Raw genomic sequence first — 16309 nt, 5'->3', positions numbered from 1 at the left:
CCCTTAGGGGATCTGGCTCCCTGAAAGGGTCCTCTCAGGGACTGGCCCAAAGCTGGGGTCATAGCACTGATCTTGGGGCATCCCAGAACTCGTCTCCCTTTTCTTCTGAGGAGAGGGGGATTGACGCCACAGACGCCATTTTGATTGCTTTTCCAGTTCCACCAACCGTTGGGTGGGACGTGAATTGTTACCTCATCCGCAAAGCCCATGGGAAGTTTATACAAAATGTAATGCAGCTGCATTAATGCTGGGGAATCCCATACACATACGTACGTGTGTGTGTGTGTGTGTGTGTGTGTGTGTGAGGAAGAGAAATGAAAGATTTACAGAGCGAGTTGCTTAGATAGCAGCTCCTCAGTGAGAAAGGATGGACTAGTGGTGAGGGCACCAGCCTGGGAGTGGGGTGGTTGGGGTGCAATCCCTTGCTCTGGGGCTATTCGTAAATTACATGACACAATTCTGGGTGATTTTTAAGCCCCACCAGCCTCTTGTAACATTGAAACAAACCCACAGAATTAAGGATACCCACTCCCAAATGCGTTACATAGTTTATGAACAGCCTTCCGGTGTAACCTAGGGTCTGTCTACACTGGAGAGTAGTGGGGCACATGTTAGCTCTGTGTGAACTAGCCTGCTAAAAATAGCTGTGAGGATGTTGCAACACAGGTTAGCTGCCCAAGCACAAGCCCGCCTGACTCCCTGGTCCGTACTTGGATGGCTAGCCCCTGTTGCAACGTCCGCACGGGTATTTTTAGGATGCTAGCGCATTTCTGTCTGCCTGGGCTGGGAGGCATGCCACTAGCTGCAGTGTAATAACAGCACTGCCCTATCTCAAAGGGCTGTTGTGAGGATAAATGCACTAAAGACTGCGAGGTGCTCAGATACTTTGGTAATGGGGGCTGTATCAGAATCACAGATCTCTTGTTCGGTAGTTTCTTTGGTGGGTCAAACACGGACTACCTTGCCATAACTGTAACATTGGTATTCCGGCTCCCTCCTGTGGATTTTGCTTTGGAATATTTCACTCCATCCCTTTCCCTGATTAAAGGCATCCAGGTTTGGCCCTGAGTTAGAAAAAAGTCTCTTGGCAGGGCTGTCACAATCAACAGGGAAAAAAATGGCCTTTTCCCTCCAGCATCCTCCATAGCTCTCGTTTGCACTACCACCTTCCTCCTGAGGTCAGGCCACAACTGGCTACTGGAGCAAGCCAAAAGAAGAAGTGGGGAGGAGGATGGTGATAAAAATTGAATCTGACTAGAAATGTTTTCTTGCTTTAAAAAAAAAAAAAAAAAGGGGGGGGGGGGGGGAGAAAGAAAGAAATCAATGCAAACAGTTTTGGTTGAGTTAAACATTTTACTGCAGCAGTGGGAATGTTGGACCCATATCAGGGGAGTGGGTGAGAGGGAAAATGAAATTGACTAGTAACAGAAAGTGAAACTGACCGGTCTTGATTAAGTATTTACTCTCTGAACTTCACTCACCTTGGATAAACCTCATAAATGGTGTAAAGTAAAGTGGATTTTCTTAAGCTCTTTCATTTTTAATAATGGAAGGCATTTGCTATGCATGGCATTGTGTGTGTGCGTGTGTTAATATTTAATATATGAGCTCAATCTTGACAGTGTCGTTTTAAGTATAGAAAGGATTCAGAGTTATGAGCCATGTAAGTGAAGGCAGAATAGGACCCCTAATAACCTATTCCCAGAAATTGCTTTTCCTATCACAGTGAGCTTTGAGCTACTGAAACATCTCTGCTCATTATTAGGAACTGATATAAAAGCTGGTACACTTTTATTGCAGACCTATTACAGTTTTACTTTAAAACACTCCCTTCTCCCTCCCCTTCCTAACACACACAGCACCAAGGGATGGACTTAATATGCAGCTTGAGGTTTCTGTGGAAACTCGCACCTCTAAAGCACAGCAGTCTGGTCTGATAACTCCAGGAATCCAGACTTCATCAATTCTCATTTGTCTGCTTTCTCCCCCCGCCTGCTGCTGACGTGACTTTCCATGAGAATGGAGTGAGTGAGTCTCTCATTCCCAATGAGGACATATTTCCATATTTGACTGGTCTTGTGTTAAGGCAGGTGCCAGGGTGGGGTTAAGTAGCAGGAGTTTGCTATGTGGGTAGAAGTGGAAAGAAAGAGACCAAAGGGGAGAGAATGATTTATATAACAACGTGCGATACAGGTCATCAGTACGGTTTGAACTACAGCTGATCAGAGAAACGTCATATTCCGACAAATATGTGGGTCTGCTGAAATTGAAATGATTTTCAAAATTGGGTTGATTTGCTAAAATTTTTATTCTGAAGAAAAACAAAACCCAAAAAGTTCTGACAATGTCAGAGTCCCATTTTGACATTTTTGAACAAGACGTATGGATTTTTCATTTCGAAACAACTTTTCATTTGGAATTGTTAAAAATTTTGCAAGATAATGTACAAAATAAAGTCAAAATCAAAATGAAACACTTTGATCTGAAACAAAAACTTTCTGAATTTTCCTTTCCGAAGAATTTTAAAATTTGTGGTTTTCATTCTGATTTGGAATGAAGCCAGATTTTGAAATCTCGAAAACTATCATGCAGTGGAGCTTCTGTCCTCCACACAGCTCTGTTTAGAACCCTGGTGTTAAGAGTGTTGTAAATTGCTGCACAAAGGGGCAATTTCTCAATATTTGTTTGTTCCTGCCAGTAAGCTCCATCAGTAGATGGTGAATTCAGCGCACAGGTTATACATCCATTTATTTTCCTTTTAAACTCAGTGGGATGCAAGTGGTGCATCGGCCTACTTATAGTCCTTTGTGCGCTGGGGTGAATTTCACCCAGGAAGTCAATGCACAAGAGCTCTGCACACACTCAAAGCAAATTGATTTAAATATTTAACATTTAGGGAAGTAGTCTGTAGTATTTGCCAGCTCTAGTTACGAGAAAGCCCTGCATTGCCATGGCTACTGAAGTGAAGCAGACGCCTGCCCTCTGTGTTAAACAAGATAGTAAGCAATAATCCACTGATATTTAACCTCTGGAGATGCCAGCATGCTGGTGGAAACAATGAGCCCTCATGTTAAAGCAGAGTCATCAGAAGAGGCCTGTATAATTACTAGTCATGAAAAAAAGGAGTGATCCTACTTCTTCAAATGCCAAGTCACATGTATAATTAGCTGATAAACTACAAGTGAATAATTACTCATCACATGAAAGAGTGAGGGGAAGGGGTGATGTTAGTCTGAGGCTCAGTGTTCCCTCTCCTCTCTGGGAAGAACGTTGTGTGAATGGTTCAGCTGATTGAGATTCTGGTGGTTCTGTTTCGGATGCTCCAATGAGTGTCTGAGTTACACCCCCGGCCTTGGGTTTCTCTGCTTTACATACCAGTCGATGAGCGTCATGTCTCTGGGCAGATCGACATCTGTTGTAAATTTTGTTATTTCGCATTGTCTGGGTTATGTTCCCACCCTTGGGTCCTGAGGAGCATGAAGCAAAAGTAAAGGGTTTTCAACCATTCTAGAGATATGGCACAGTTGATCTGACAAAGCGGGGACTGGGGCTAGTAGTGTGTGAATATCCACAAGATGAGAGTTCAGTTAAGTGACCTAGAGATCAGATGTTGGCTCCTCAGCTGGTATAAATTGACTCTGCTCTATTGAGGTTGGGGCACACTTGAAATGTAGGAGTGCAACAAAGTAGAAAAGGTCCCAAGCCTCCAAATTCAGCTCTGGCTCAAATATCCATGAAATTCAGGAGTGTTTAGATCAGGTACAAACAGAAGAAAAATATTACCTGAATATTTAAGACCCTTAACAAACTATTTGGTGTAAGTTGGTTTCTGCAGGTGGCTAGAGGTCCTCTTTTGGGGGGTTGGTTAATGTAATGATATATTTGCTTGCGGAATATTTTTTAGCCACTGCTTGGTAAACAAGGAAGACAAAGCTGGAAGTGAAGCTTTGCAGAAGCCTCTTTGTACGCTCTGTAGCTGGTGGTTTTAAGTGATTTTTAAGAAGTCCTGTGATTCCATATATCATGACAGTTAATAAGGGAGTGGTAGTGATAAGAAGGGATGCTTAGATTTTCTAAACCAGTTCACTCAATCCTCACTGAAGCAGCTCTGGTTAATTTTTTAAACTTATCATTAGAATCTAAAAATAACACGTCAAATTAAGTATATATGTTTTAAAAGTTGGAATATACAAGCTGTGATTCATTTATACAGATCAGCACTGGATATTTGATACTGTTATATTAATTTATAACTTGTCTGTAGGAGCTAGCATTGAGATGTACTGCCAGTGAGTTTAGAATTTGCATCTCTAGTAGATATGTGCATAATTACTTCCTTCATATACACAGTGCTGCTTATCTCAAAGAACCCCATAGAATTGTACAAACTGATACACAAACAAAAGCTGATCTAAAAATGCCAATTATTTCACCCAGAAGTTAAAAAAAAAATCCAGAACTTTGTGCTAACATTTTGGTTTTTTCAATGAAAAGTGAGAAATGTTCAGTTTTTTAAAACACTTTTCAGTAAAAATTTTGTTTTAAAAAACCTGAAAATCTTCACCAAAACTGTTTTAGAAAATGAAATAGCTCTCAGTTTTTTTCTCATTTATTTGTCTAAAAAACAAGCTTTCAACCAAAGTGAGAAATGTTTCTGTGAAAATGTTTATTTTTATTGAAAAACCACAGTTTGTCAAAATATCTTTTGGGGAAAAAATTTCAACCAGCTCTCGTACAAACAGTGTAGTGGGGAAGATGGCAGTTGTTGAACAGCAAGCAGTGTTACACATTGGATTAGGACAGGGAATGAAGTATACTACATACAATTGAAACTGTAGGGGAAGTTTGTAGTTGCTTAGACTGAGTATTCTTGCTGAATTACAGCCATATACTTCTACTCTTGCAAAAATTACTATGGGATCTTTGATGACCATCAGTGATCATGATTTTAGTTTGACATATTATTTGAAAGACAGAACCTCCAGTGGAATTAATACTCCCTGTCAAAATGCTGGGGGATTGGTTCAGAGGCAAACATCTCCTCCTGAATCACTGGCATCAGTAGATATAGCTCTGATCCTGCTTGTAGGATGTTATCGGATCACAGCACAAGCCAACATTACTGTGAACATAATATGCTTCCCGGCAGGCACACTTTAAAGCCTATAAAATACAATAAAATGAAATTCAATGTCTTCTCTGTATGCTGCCTGGAATATTTTTGTATGTAAAGCATCACATTGTTCTTAACCAGCGCTTGTCCTCAGGGTGCCATCTCTTGACTGGAGTTTGAGACTCTGGCAGTACCTAGGCACAACATTCTTTGAATATAGACCCCATTGCCCTCAAACTTTCAATCCAGGCTTTCTCTTGCTTTACATATCATTACTGCAGGGGGGAAAAAGGGAAAATCTGAATTCATTGTTATAGGAGATGAGTTAACAGAAATCTCTATTGCAAAACCTTCCACAGCTTTTGGAGTGTGCCCAATGAAGACAGAGAAAAAGCTCTGTTTTAGTCCAATGTGATTAAAGCACCACTCTTCAGTGTGGGACAAGAAGCTGTTGGGTCCCCTAAGGCTATGGATGTAAAAAGAAGGTTATAATGCATCTATTGCAGAGATCTCCAGTCTGGGGATGAGATCCAAAGATGGTGTAAAAGCCCCCTCGCTCCCTCTGTTTCAATGGGGCTATACCAGTGAACACCAGGTTTGGGTTCCAGTTCTCTGAAGCCCATTTTAGTGTATTTCCTCCCATCCTTCCCCTTTCTGCTATCCTTGGAGGATTCGCATTAACCAAGGTTAAGAGATCACTGTGTAGGATGTTCCTAGTAATATCAAGGTTTCTGGAATTAAAGCCACTGCACAGAATACAGCTGGGCTTCTCAGTCCCAAGTGTTAAAAAAGTCCATGAGATTAGCTTAAAAAATCACAAAATACTGGGAAAAAAAACAAATTTTGCCATCTGGTGTTGGAGCCTTTAGGGTCATGTTTTCAACATGCTCTCGGCAACCATTACTAGAAAACTTACTTGTGTTTGTAAGTGAAAGCTAATGTTCTCAAGGAATAACGTGATTCCCACTGTGGTTTTAAGAAAGACACCAAATATCGTGACACTTGTGATTAAAAACATGAGAGTTGGCTATGCTGTACATCTCCTGGGCCTGGTTCCCCTCTCACTTATACTGGTGTGATCATTATTAGACATTAGATATTCGAAACAATGCAGTTCAGTGGAATTAGCAGGGAAGGTGGAATCATTTAGACTCTGATCTAGCAAAACACTTGTACGCTAAGGGCTTGTCTACACTTATCTCGGAGATTCGGTGGCAGTCGACCGGAGTTATGCAAACTATGCAAAAACTTGCGTAACTCCTGTCGACTTCTGTGCTTCCGTTCTGCGCGCCATCTTCACTGCACTTCGCTGATGGGAACCGCTTTTCTGTCGACACAGCGCTATGCCACTTGAAAAGGTGGTCTTAATACGTCGATTTCTGGATCGACTGAGTGGGTCTTCACTGACTGCTCAGTTGATCCAGATAAGTTGATCTGACGGTGGCAAGTTTGGCAATCCTATTCTATCAAATTTGCTGCCGTCAGTGAAGACATAGCTTAAGTAGTTTACTAACTAAGTAAACTAAGTAAGTAGTTGTAAGTAAGTACTTACTAACTAAGTAAGTAGTTGTACACTAAGTGATTTAGCCTTCTGCGTGAAGGTGCCATCACAGGCAGAGGAATTGACTTCTGAAGAGTGTGTTACTCAGCATGGCACAGAGCACGATAGAAATTTTACCTGGAGCTGTGCAAGAACTAGAATTTCCATTCTGTGAAAAATTGTGAGATTTCTAAATTAGTTTTCTTTCCAAATCAGAACCAAAAATTCTGAGATTTTCCCTGAAATGGAATTTTTTGGGAGAAAAAAAAGTTTCAGAGCAATCAGAATGTTCTGTTTTTTTTATTTTGAAATCAGAGGATTTATCAGTTGTGACCTTTTTTAAAACAATTCAAAATGGAAAGGTGTTTTAGAACAAAAAATTGAAACGTTCAGTTCCACTAACATTTGGCAGGGAGCGTTCTGATTCCTTTCTGAAATGAAATTTTGTCAAAATTGACTTGTTCCACAGAAAGCTTTGATTTGATGAACTGGCATTTCTGAAGGACAAACATTTTGTTGGGAATTTTCAACCAGCTCTACTTTGCATGTTATTCAGCAGCTTCATTATGTGCCGCCTTCTGTCTCTCAACCAAGGGAGCCCAAATACTGAATGCTGCATTGGCCACTTGTTGGCGGTCTGAAAGCCACCAGAGTGGGATATAAATGCACAGAATCAACAAGAACAGAACTCAGTAGTAAATGCTTATGCAGATGAGCATAGATTTATGGGTCTGAAGCCTACTCCCATACCCAGATGTCTCTGCACTTCGGGAAAGTTTGTAGGTATATCTGGGTGTGAACTTTGTGACTGCTGTGTTGTCAGCTGCGTGTGTGTTCTCCCAGTGTGTATGCTGTCCTGGCTCTGTGCAGGTAACTGAGACACCATTCTACGATTGAATTATTCAATAAGACCACAGATCCTTTCAGCAATGAAGGCACCCAGCCAGGTTTATTGTCAAATGAGCACAGCAGAAAGTGCCCTATACATGCTACAAGTACACTTAATATTGTGTGCCCCTGGCAATGGTACTGGCTCAGTAAACGGCCGGACTTTCTGTTCCTCATTTGGCCAGACTAAGACACTTCCTCTGAGACACTCTTTTATACACTGATACAAACAAGTTGCATATTGCCTCCCTGACATGTATAGTTGCCACCCTCTGACGTGGCTTTGACGTGGTAAGATACCACCCATTACCTTGTACCGGATGGTTCGGTCAAAACCTCTCTATTCATCATATTAACAAGACATTTCTATCCTTTACAGTGTCATTTGGAGAGGTCAGGATGGCCTCGTTATCTCTGGGGTGTTAGGATGTCCTGGTACCTTTCTGGAATGTGCTTGTGTCTAGCACTTCTCTGGAATGTGTGTTTGTAATACCAGCTCTGTTCTTGCCAGTTACGGTGAGCCTGCCAGCATTCACAGCATGACTCCTGCTAACTTTGCTTTATACCATTACCTTAGCTCAGGCCTCATATCTGGCCTGTTTTGCCAGGCCTCAGGCCTCACACCTGGCCTGTTATGTTAGGCCTCATGTCTCAGGCTCTTTCTTTCTACTACATGCTGTATCTCACTTTGAGGCCAAATGAAAACCCTGGGATCCAAACATTCCTCAAATCTTAAGGCTGTTTTGGATCAGTATCTGCATTTTGCGGTATTGGCCCATTTTTAGTTGCATCTCTACTTCATAGATGGGCACTGGTCGGTGGAGGAGCAGAGTCTTGAACCCAGTGTCCTAACCACTGGACCATCCTTTCTCCAGTGGTTCTTCCACCAAGGGCTGCACCGAGGATCTGACAGGACTGATGTTTGTTAATGATCTGAAAGGGGGAGAGTCAGAAGCGAGATGGCAAATTTTGCAGATGATGCAGGCACGCTGGTTTCTCCGCAGTATGCGCTGAGTGATTAGTTTTAAATTGCTTCTACAGCCCCAATATTTTCCATTTGGGAAGGTCATGCTTCCCTGGACATGCACAGGACTGAGGGCGGGGCAGTGGGGGGTTAGGACAGTGGAGAGGGGCAAAGGAAAAGGGTTGGGATCTGTTCTGACTCTACGCTTTTGCTGTGAGTAAGGCAGTGGGCAGCTTCTTGAAAACTAATTGCCCTGCAGCGGTCTTTAATACAGTCACATGGAGCTACAGACTCTGGGAGTAAGTCAAGAGTGCCATGTGTCTTGGCGTTGCCATCACGGCATGTGTCCCAGCTCCTTGGAGTCATCTGTGGATGCCATAGAAAGAAGTGGGACCCACAGTGCTAAGCACATAGTGTGCCTACAATATCGTTGGCTGAGCAAAAGCAGAGAGACGAAGCTTTGCCATTAGGAGAACGTGAGCGGGCTCTGTGTGGTGCATCACCCAGCAAGCTGGACACTCCGTTTGGATGACTAGAGCTTCAACAGCTGGTGTGAAAATATTTGTCAGGATTTACTGGTGTGTCAGTGAAAAAACAAGACAGGAACAATACATGTAAGCCCAAAGAGACAGAGTATCTCAAGGACCTGGAGCCTCTGACAGTAGCTGCTCCTGTAAATTCAGCTTCTCAGTTGCTCGTAAAGAAATGACAGTCCTTCCCTGGTGATGAATTACTCATGCTTGGCTGTGTTGCTCACGTTGGCGTCTATAGTCTACCCCTGCTCTAGCCACTTCCTGGGTCCTGTTGTAAGAATCCAGTGCCATCTCTTTCATCAGAAGCCTGCCTAATCGTTTGCTTCAGCGAATGGCAGAGCTTATGCTGTAAAAGCATCCTTGTGTGTGTGCAGTGATCTCCCCTTCCAGGGGAAAAGCTACTGGGAGGAGCAGCCAGTTTCCATGTAGAATCCCTCCTGGAGCGCCTCTCGTTGACTCATGAGGTGAACATCTCCCTGGTGGAATAAGCTGCAAGGTCCTATCTATGAAGCAGGGAGATCCCCGGAGATCTGTAAGAGGCCAGGAGAATCCATGTGGGAGCTCTGTGTCTCTGATCGGCACCTTGATCCTCCATTGATGCTGTGCTACTAGGAACTCTTCTCCCCAGAGCTGACTTCAGGGTGGGGGAGCGGAAAAGGCAAACGGCACTCGTGAGGGTATTATCTCTTCTGGGAAAACCTTGCAGGGTTGATGAGCTCAGTTCATCTGGGCAAGGAGGGCATGGTGTAGTGGAGATGGCTTGAAAAAGGTACCAGAATGGGCCTCGCTGAAGAAACAAGGAGAAATGCATTGGGATAATGGCATATTTGCTCTTATATCCTTTCATATGAGGTTTGCAAAGCGCTTGACAACCACCAGTCAAACTTCTCAGCTATGCAGACAGGCGCCCCCTTCCCTTTCAAAGCTCCCGGAAGTTCTGAAATTGCTCAGCGTGGAGAGCTCACACAGCTAAGTGTGCCGGCTGCCTGGACTACAGGAGAGGGCGTGCAGCTCCTGGGTCTGTGGGGAGAGGAGGCTCAGAGGGAGTCAGTCCTGTTCTCCTCTGGAACTAGGACTGCAGCGGTAGGCAGGCAGCACGGGCTGCTGGGGGGAAGAGGAAAGGGGAGAGACTCCTGATGTGCTGTGCAGAGCCAGGGAGGGAGGTGGGGGCTGATGTCGAGGGGTCCCCCATCCCCTGCCAGGTGTATGGGTCTCCCCTGAGCTGGGGTTGGGGGGACAGGGGGACATCAGCTGTCTGGGCACCAGCTTCTGCCTCAGGATTGGTTGCTTCCAGCTGCCGTCTGAACTTAGAGACAGCATGCGAACACACTCACTGTCCCCCAACACACACTCCATCTCTCTTTCTCTCACACACGCTCACTCACTCACTCCCTGTCACACACACTCCCCCTCCCACTTCTGGGGGCTTCTTGTGTTAGTGTTGACAATGTCAGTTTGGCGGACAGGGCAGGTGAAAATGAGGCTCTCAATTTAGTCGGATGCCCATGGACTGATGGGATTCAGACCTCTTCATCATGTGGTGCTGTCCCTGCCCCACGAGGCACTGCAAACCCTTCCCAAAAGCACCCTCAAAGGAAGGCCTCCTGGGTATTCAATCCTCTGTGTCTCTCTGGGGTGCAGGAGCCAGGCTAATTCTCTGTCTCTCGAGTTCAGGATCAGAACAATCACCATCGGTTTAGTTCAATCGCTTTGTTTACTGCTAAGATGTGAATAGAGGTAAACCCTCATTCCTTTGTCCAGGACAGACCTGATTATCACCTTTACCTCGGCTAGCCTCTCTGATCTTAACCATCTTTTAGGAACGTAGAATCGTAGGCCTGGAAGGTATCTCGAGAGGTCATCTAGTCCAGTCCCCTGCACTCCAGGCAGGACCAAGGGTTATTCTAGACCATCCCTGACAGGCGTCTGTCCAACCTGCTCTTAAACATCTCCAATGACAGAGATTCCACAGCCTCTCTAGGCAATTAATTCCAGTGCTTCACTACTCTGACAGTTAGGAAGTTTTTCCTGTTGTCCAACCTAACCCGCCCGTGCTGCAATTTAAGCCCATTTCCTCTTATCCTATCCTCAGAGGTTAAAGAGAACAATTTTTCTCCCTCCTCCTGGCAAGAACCCTTTTTGTACTGTTATCATGTCCCCCCTCAGTCTTCTCTTCTCCAGACTAAGCAGACCCAATGTTTTCAATTTTCCCTCACAGGCCATGTTTTCTAGACCTCTCATCATTTTTGTTGCTCTTCTCTGGACTTTCTCCAATTTGTCCACATCTTTCCTGAAATGTGGTGCCCAAAACTGGACACAATACTCCAGCTGAGACCTAATCCATGTGGAGTAGCGCGGAAGAATTACTTCTCATGTCTTGCTAACAACGCTCCTGCTAATGCATCTTGCAGAGGGAATTCATGATGTCATAAGGTGAACACGTGCATTCTGCAATGGTGTTGAAAACCAGTGTGCTGTTAGCTTTCATATGATAAGGCGTGTTTTGTACAGATATTATTGCAGTAGAGTGTAGGGTGTGCATACAGGGTGACTAGGGTCACACTCACATTGAGAAGTCTCTTACTTCATCGGTAGTCTCATGGATTTTTAGTCAGACTGTTTGTAGAGGAATGTGCCACTGGCGTGTTGTAGCTATGGACTTATTGCATTGCACAGAGAAGTGAATTCTGGCAGTGGCATCTCCTTAGTCCATCCTCATCCAGATCCATGCACAGTGGATCCCTGAGATAGGAAATGAAATCAGGGCTTGGCCCCACACCGTTACACTGTCAACGTCTTGGAGTTTGCATCAGCATTTGGTAGCCCTCTAAATAACGCCTATGTTATCCTGCACACTGTTCATAGAGATGCCCTGCTAAAATAGGACGCAGCTAAAATGCTGCTTATCACACAAGCGTTGTCTAGATTAGTATTAAAGGTGTGTTGTTGGAACAAATTCGCTAACTAGTGCTAAAAGTCTAGCATAGACCAAGTGCTGTATATGCTAACATGCATGACGCCAATTGAGTCGAATCTTAAGCTTTAAATTGACCCACTTAGCTTATGTTAACGTATCCAGTGATCTAAAGAGACATGGGATGGCACCTCCAGGCTACTAGAGCATGGCTGAGAATGTATGCATATGTTAGCACATTAACGAATAGCTAAGGGACCTCAATGCACTTCTAACTATGACTCCCATTTGCAATAGGGTTCTCTTCTTCCAACCCTCTTTGATTACAGCATCCCTAACCCATTAGCAGTCTGCTCTGAATTCACTTGCTGAGTTTTCTATCACCCAGGAGCCAATTCTGACCCTTGGGGAAAAGATCCCTTAACATGGGGCTGCTTAATATGGAGAAAATCAAGCAATTGGTTCTATTTTTACTTCTGTTAAATAACTTCAAGGACTTCATTTTGGGACTATCCTGTCAAGTCAACACACAAGCAACATAACAGTGAAAGAAATGTAGACTGGCAAAAAGCTGATCAAGCAGACACTCAGAAATTTGGCTATTGTGTGTTTCAGTGAGTCAGCGTGGGTCAAGACCTGGGTTCCAGCCCTATTGTGGGTGGAAATGAGGTTAAGTGGTTTTGCTATTGACTTTCGCTGTGTGAAGCTCGCCAAGTCACGTCACCTCTCTGTCTGTTTCCCCCCATTTGGAAAATGGAGGTTATCAATGATTGTCAAGTGCCCTTTACCGTGGGGTGGAAAGTGCTATAGACAGCTACAGGACATGATTGTGCTCCTGATTCACTCGTGTCGTTCCCCTGAAGTCAGAGTTATGCTAGTGTGAGAGGAGAATCAGGACCACAGGGGTTATTATCCTACTTCCTAACTGTGAACAGCACAAAACCACAGAGTAATTTTCTCTGTCAACATGGGCCTGGTAAAAACTCTGATCCCATTCATGTCAGTAACAAAACTCCAACTGTCTTCAAATGTGTAGGACCAAGCCTCGATGGAGTGGATGTGTGTGTTGTAAGCCATTCATAGGTTCCATAGGATCGCTGTGATCATCTGATCTGACCTGCTGTATAACACAGGACATAGAACTTCTCCAGAATAATTCCTAGGGCAGATCTTTCAGAAAAACATCTTTCCAGTCTTGATTTAAAAGTGCCGGTGATGGACGATCCTCGGTTAATAGTTCCAATGGTTAATTACTCTCACCATTAAAAATGTATGCCTTATTTCCAGTCTGAATTTGTCCTGGTTGTGAGGGCATGGGCTGAGCCACGGGGTGGAGGAAAAACAAAAGAGGAAGCTTCCCATTTTGTCTCCCTGGATCAAGTACTACATTCATCCCCCTTCTTTTTTGTTAAGAGAAAACCTCAAGAGTTTGATTGGAAAAAAGTGGCATTTAGCGCATATGAAGAGGATGAGCCTGTGCATCCTGAAAAGGGTCAAGAACGTGTGGGAGCATAGGGCACTGTAGGGGAAATCTGGATGGAAATATAGACTGCTTAGAGAGAAATGTCAGGGCACTGAAAAGTGCAGCGTGTCTGGAGTAGCAAGGACAGGCCTGGCTGAGCATTCTGATCAGGGTCTGATTCTGGGGTATCTTTTATGCGGGTGTAACTCCATTGACTTCAGTGGAGTTACTCCTTATTTATGAGATCAGAATTGGGCTCCAGATGTCTGGCTTTTTGCAGACTGCTGTCTGTGCAGACTGAGAGAGAGAGGATTTCTTCTCTTTGTTGCCTCTGCCTGGCTGGTTCCTACAGCATGTGCTTCTGAGTGTGTGATACAGTGTACTTCATGGGCTCTGTGCTGCTGCAGCTCATTTTCGTACTGGAAGAAAATCTAGTTGCCCCTTCTTCGTTTCCCACTCCCTTATCTGTCTGGAAATAGAGTCATTCAAGCAAACTTTATCTGAGCTTGGTCTGTGGTTGCCATAATTAATTCCTCTAATAACTCCTTCCTCCTTTACCCCAGCTCTGGGATCTCAGGGCCAGCAGTAAGTGAAAGATCACCGGTGAGGATTAAAGTCCTCATAAAAACAGAATGATTTCCTATCAGTCCAAACTAGGCTATCTTTAAAAATGAGGGGCCCCCCGAGGAGAGCAGGCTGAGAGCTCTGAGGTGTTAGATTAATCTAATCCAATGCCTCGGTCACGGAATATGAATCTATGTACACGTTCCTATGGAGGAACTAACAACAGATCATGCAATGCATCATGTCTGTAGGCTCTGCTGTTTGCTAACCCAGCATTTTACTGATAGGGTTCTTCACTGGCTGATCTCCTGAGAGGCACGAACTGGGCAAGTATGCACTGCATGAGGAGCTACGCAGCAAAGTGCAAGATGATGTAAGAGCTTTCTCATTTTGGCATTGCAACAGATGACATTTGCACTACAAGAAAAGCCCTGGGAAAGAGCTGATCTGCGATGCCTCAAGAGTGGTGCTATGCAAAAATAAATACATTTCTTTTTTTTAATATACTTCCATGCAAGGTTTTCAGCAGTTTCTTCCCAGGTTATTTCATGCCTATGTATTGGCAGCGAGAAAGGTGGTGGTGAGCCATTTTGGCCTGAAATCCTGCACCTGCCAGTCATTTGACTGCATAATCACTAGAGGGGCCATCTTGGAAGTGTTTCCTTTGTGGGGTGGAGAGACAACTTTAAAAATGACTGGGCACATTTTTTTTTTGTAGCCTCAAGTTGTTCACACTCGTTATTGGACCATAGAACTCCAGAATAAAGCTGGTCAGAAATGGGTCGAAAGAATAGAGTTTGTCAAAAAACAAAATATGTCCAAAAAAATAAATTTGGCCTAATATGGATTTTTTTCTAACAAAAACCGTGTTTCTTTTCTTGAGAAAATCAAATTGTTTTCTCTTCATTCAGTCGAAAACCCAGGTTTTCATGTAGCCCCCTCCTAGGGCATCCCAATCCCAAGGGTGAGTGAAGTCCCTTGTTCTTCCCTCCTCAAGGACTCTCCAACACTCCCTTTGACCTAGGCCCCACTGGTTCTGTCTCTGGCCCTGTAGTCTGGAGAGTCAAAGATGGCTTCTTTGCTGTTGAGGAGAGCAACTCCCTGGCCTTCTTCCTTTGAGGCGCTGTCTCCCTAGCCAGGCAGCCCCTGTGAGGGAAACCCTCAGGGCCCAGCCCAGCATGTCAGCCAAGTTCCTGGGTGTGTTCCTCGAGCACAGACAGGCAGGTGGTCTCAGAGGCAATTATCCTCTTGTCTTGAATGCTGCTCCCTGATGCCCCAAGCTGGCAACTCCATTATGCAGCTTTGCCGTTACCCTTGTCAGTCGTTCCCACTCCCCCCCTCTTGTTTTGTCAGGATCGCTCGCTGTGCCTCGCTTTCCCTTGAATTCATAAACTCTGAGGCGGGGACCGTGTCCTGTTCATGCTGCACCTAGCGCGGTGGGGCCCTGGTGCTGATTTTAAGCAATATCAATAATAATAATAAAGAGAGGGAGTGGGTAAGGCAAAGAGCGCAGGTGCAGTCCCTCTGTGGGGGAGGAAAAAAGGGCTGGGCCGAGAGGGAACAACCCTCCCCTAATAAAGAGCTCTTTCACACTTAGCCAGTGTTATGCCCATCGCTTGGATTGTGGAATGAAGGTAGGTCCAGTTTTCCAGAGACTTCGGAAATCTGGCCCAAGCTGCAGACCACAAACAGATGTTGTCACTCATCCTTGTGCCCTGCTTATGCCCTGCCCATGGTCATCATAGAGGAGAGCCACCCTTGCCACTGTATGGCATAAAGTGAGCGGAGTGGGAAGGGAATCTTCCCCCTGAGCTATAAAAAGACTTTTCTGGCTTCCTCTGGGGCTGGGTGGTGAGTCTTTGACTTAAGAAACAGCCGGTGAGCAGAATGGTGGGGAGAATGGAAAATTGGCAGTAAAGGTCTTTGTCCTGGGTCCTTGGGGTTGTCTGAATTAAAGCATAAAGGGCAGGCAGTTTTTTTCTAATGGCTTGGAACCAGTTGTTTGTAAGTTTCAAAGAAAATGTAAATTCCCCATGGCCTGCTCTGTGTATTGATTCACTCAATTAATAATGGTACCTGTGGTATGTTTCTGTTTTAACAGTGTGATGTGTTTATTTCGGCATTTAAAGGGCTGGACGATGCTCACGAAACACAGATCAGACCAGTCTAAAGCCAGTTATTGGTACACAGAACTCTGTTTTTCTTCCAATTACTTACTGCTTCCGCAAAGCATCCTTTAAAACTCCCTTTCCTTTCCCATCACTTTCAAAGCATCTTAGCCAGTGAACTATGCCTAGACTTTCTTAGCTGTTGAGATCTTTATAAAGCTGC

At 44.4% G+C, this 16309-nt stretch overlaps 1 long non-coding RNA gene across 1 annotated transcript in view; it reads left to right on the top strand.

The window, feature by feature from the left end:
• Nucleotides 1–14818, top strand: part of LOC137145988 (uncharacterized) — an 85128-nt gene extending 70310 nt beyond the window's left edge. Inside the window, exon 3 of the long non-coding RNA XR_010917808.1 lies at nt 14266–14818. This is a non-coding gene — a long non-coding RNA (uncharacterized lncRNA). The remainder of the gene's footprint in view (nt 1–14265) is intronic.
• Nucleotides 14819–16309: the final 1491 nt, after the last annotated feature.

The sequence above is a fragment of the Emydura macquarii genome, unplaced genomic scaffold (assembly GCF_026122565.2).
Source record: "Emydura macquarii macquarii isolate MOO-44397 ecotype Brisbane River unplaced genomic scaffold, CSIRO-AGI_Emac_v2 contig_3692, whole genome shotgun sequence".
NCBI classification, from domain to species: Eukaryota; Metazoa; Chordata; order Testudines; family Chelidae; genus Emydura; species Emydura macquarii.
The sequence above is the reverse complement of the archived record's forward strand: the minus strand, read 5'-3'. Positions and strand labels throughout refer to the sequence as shown.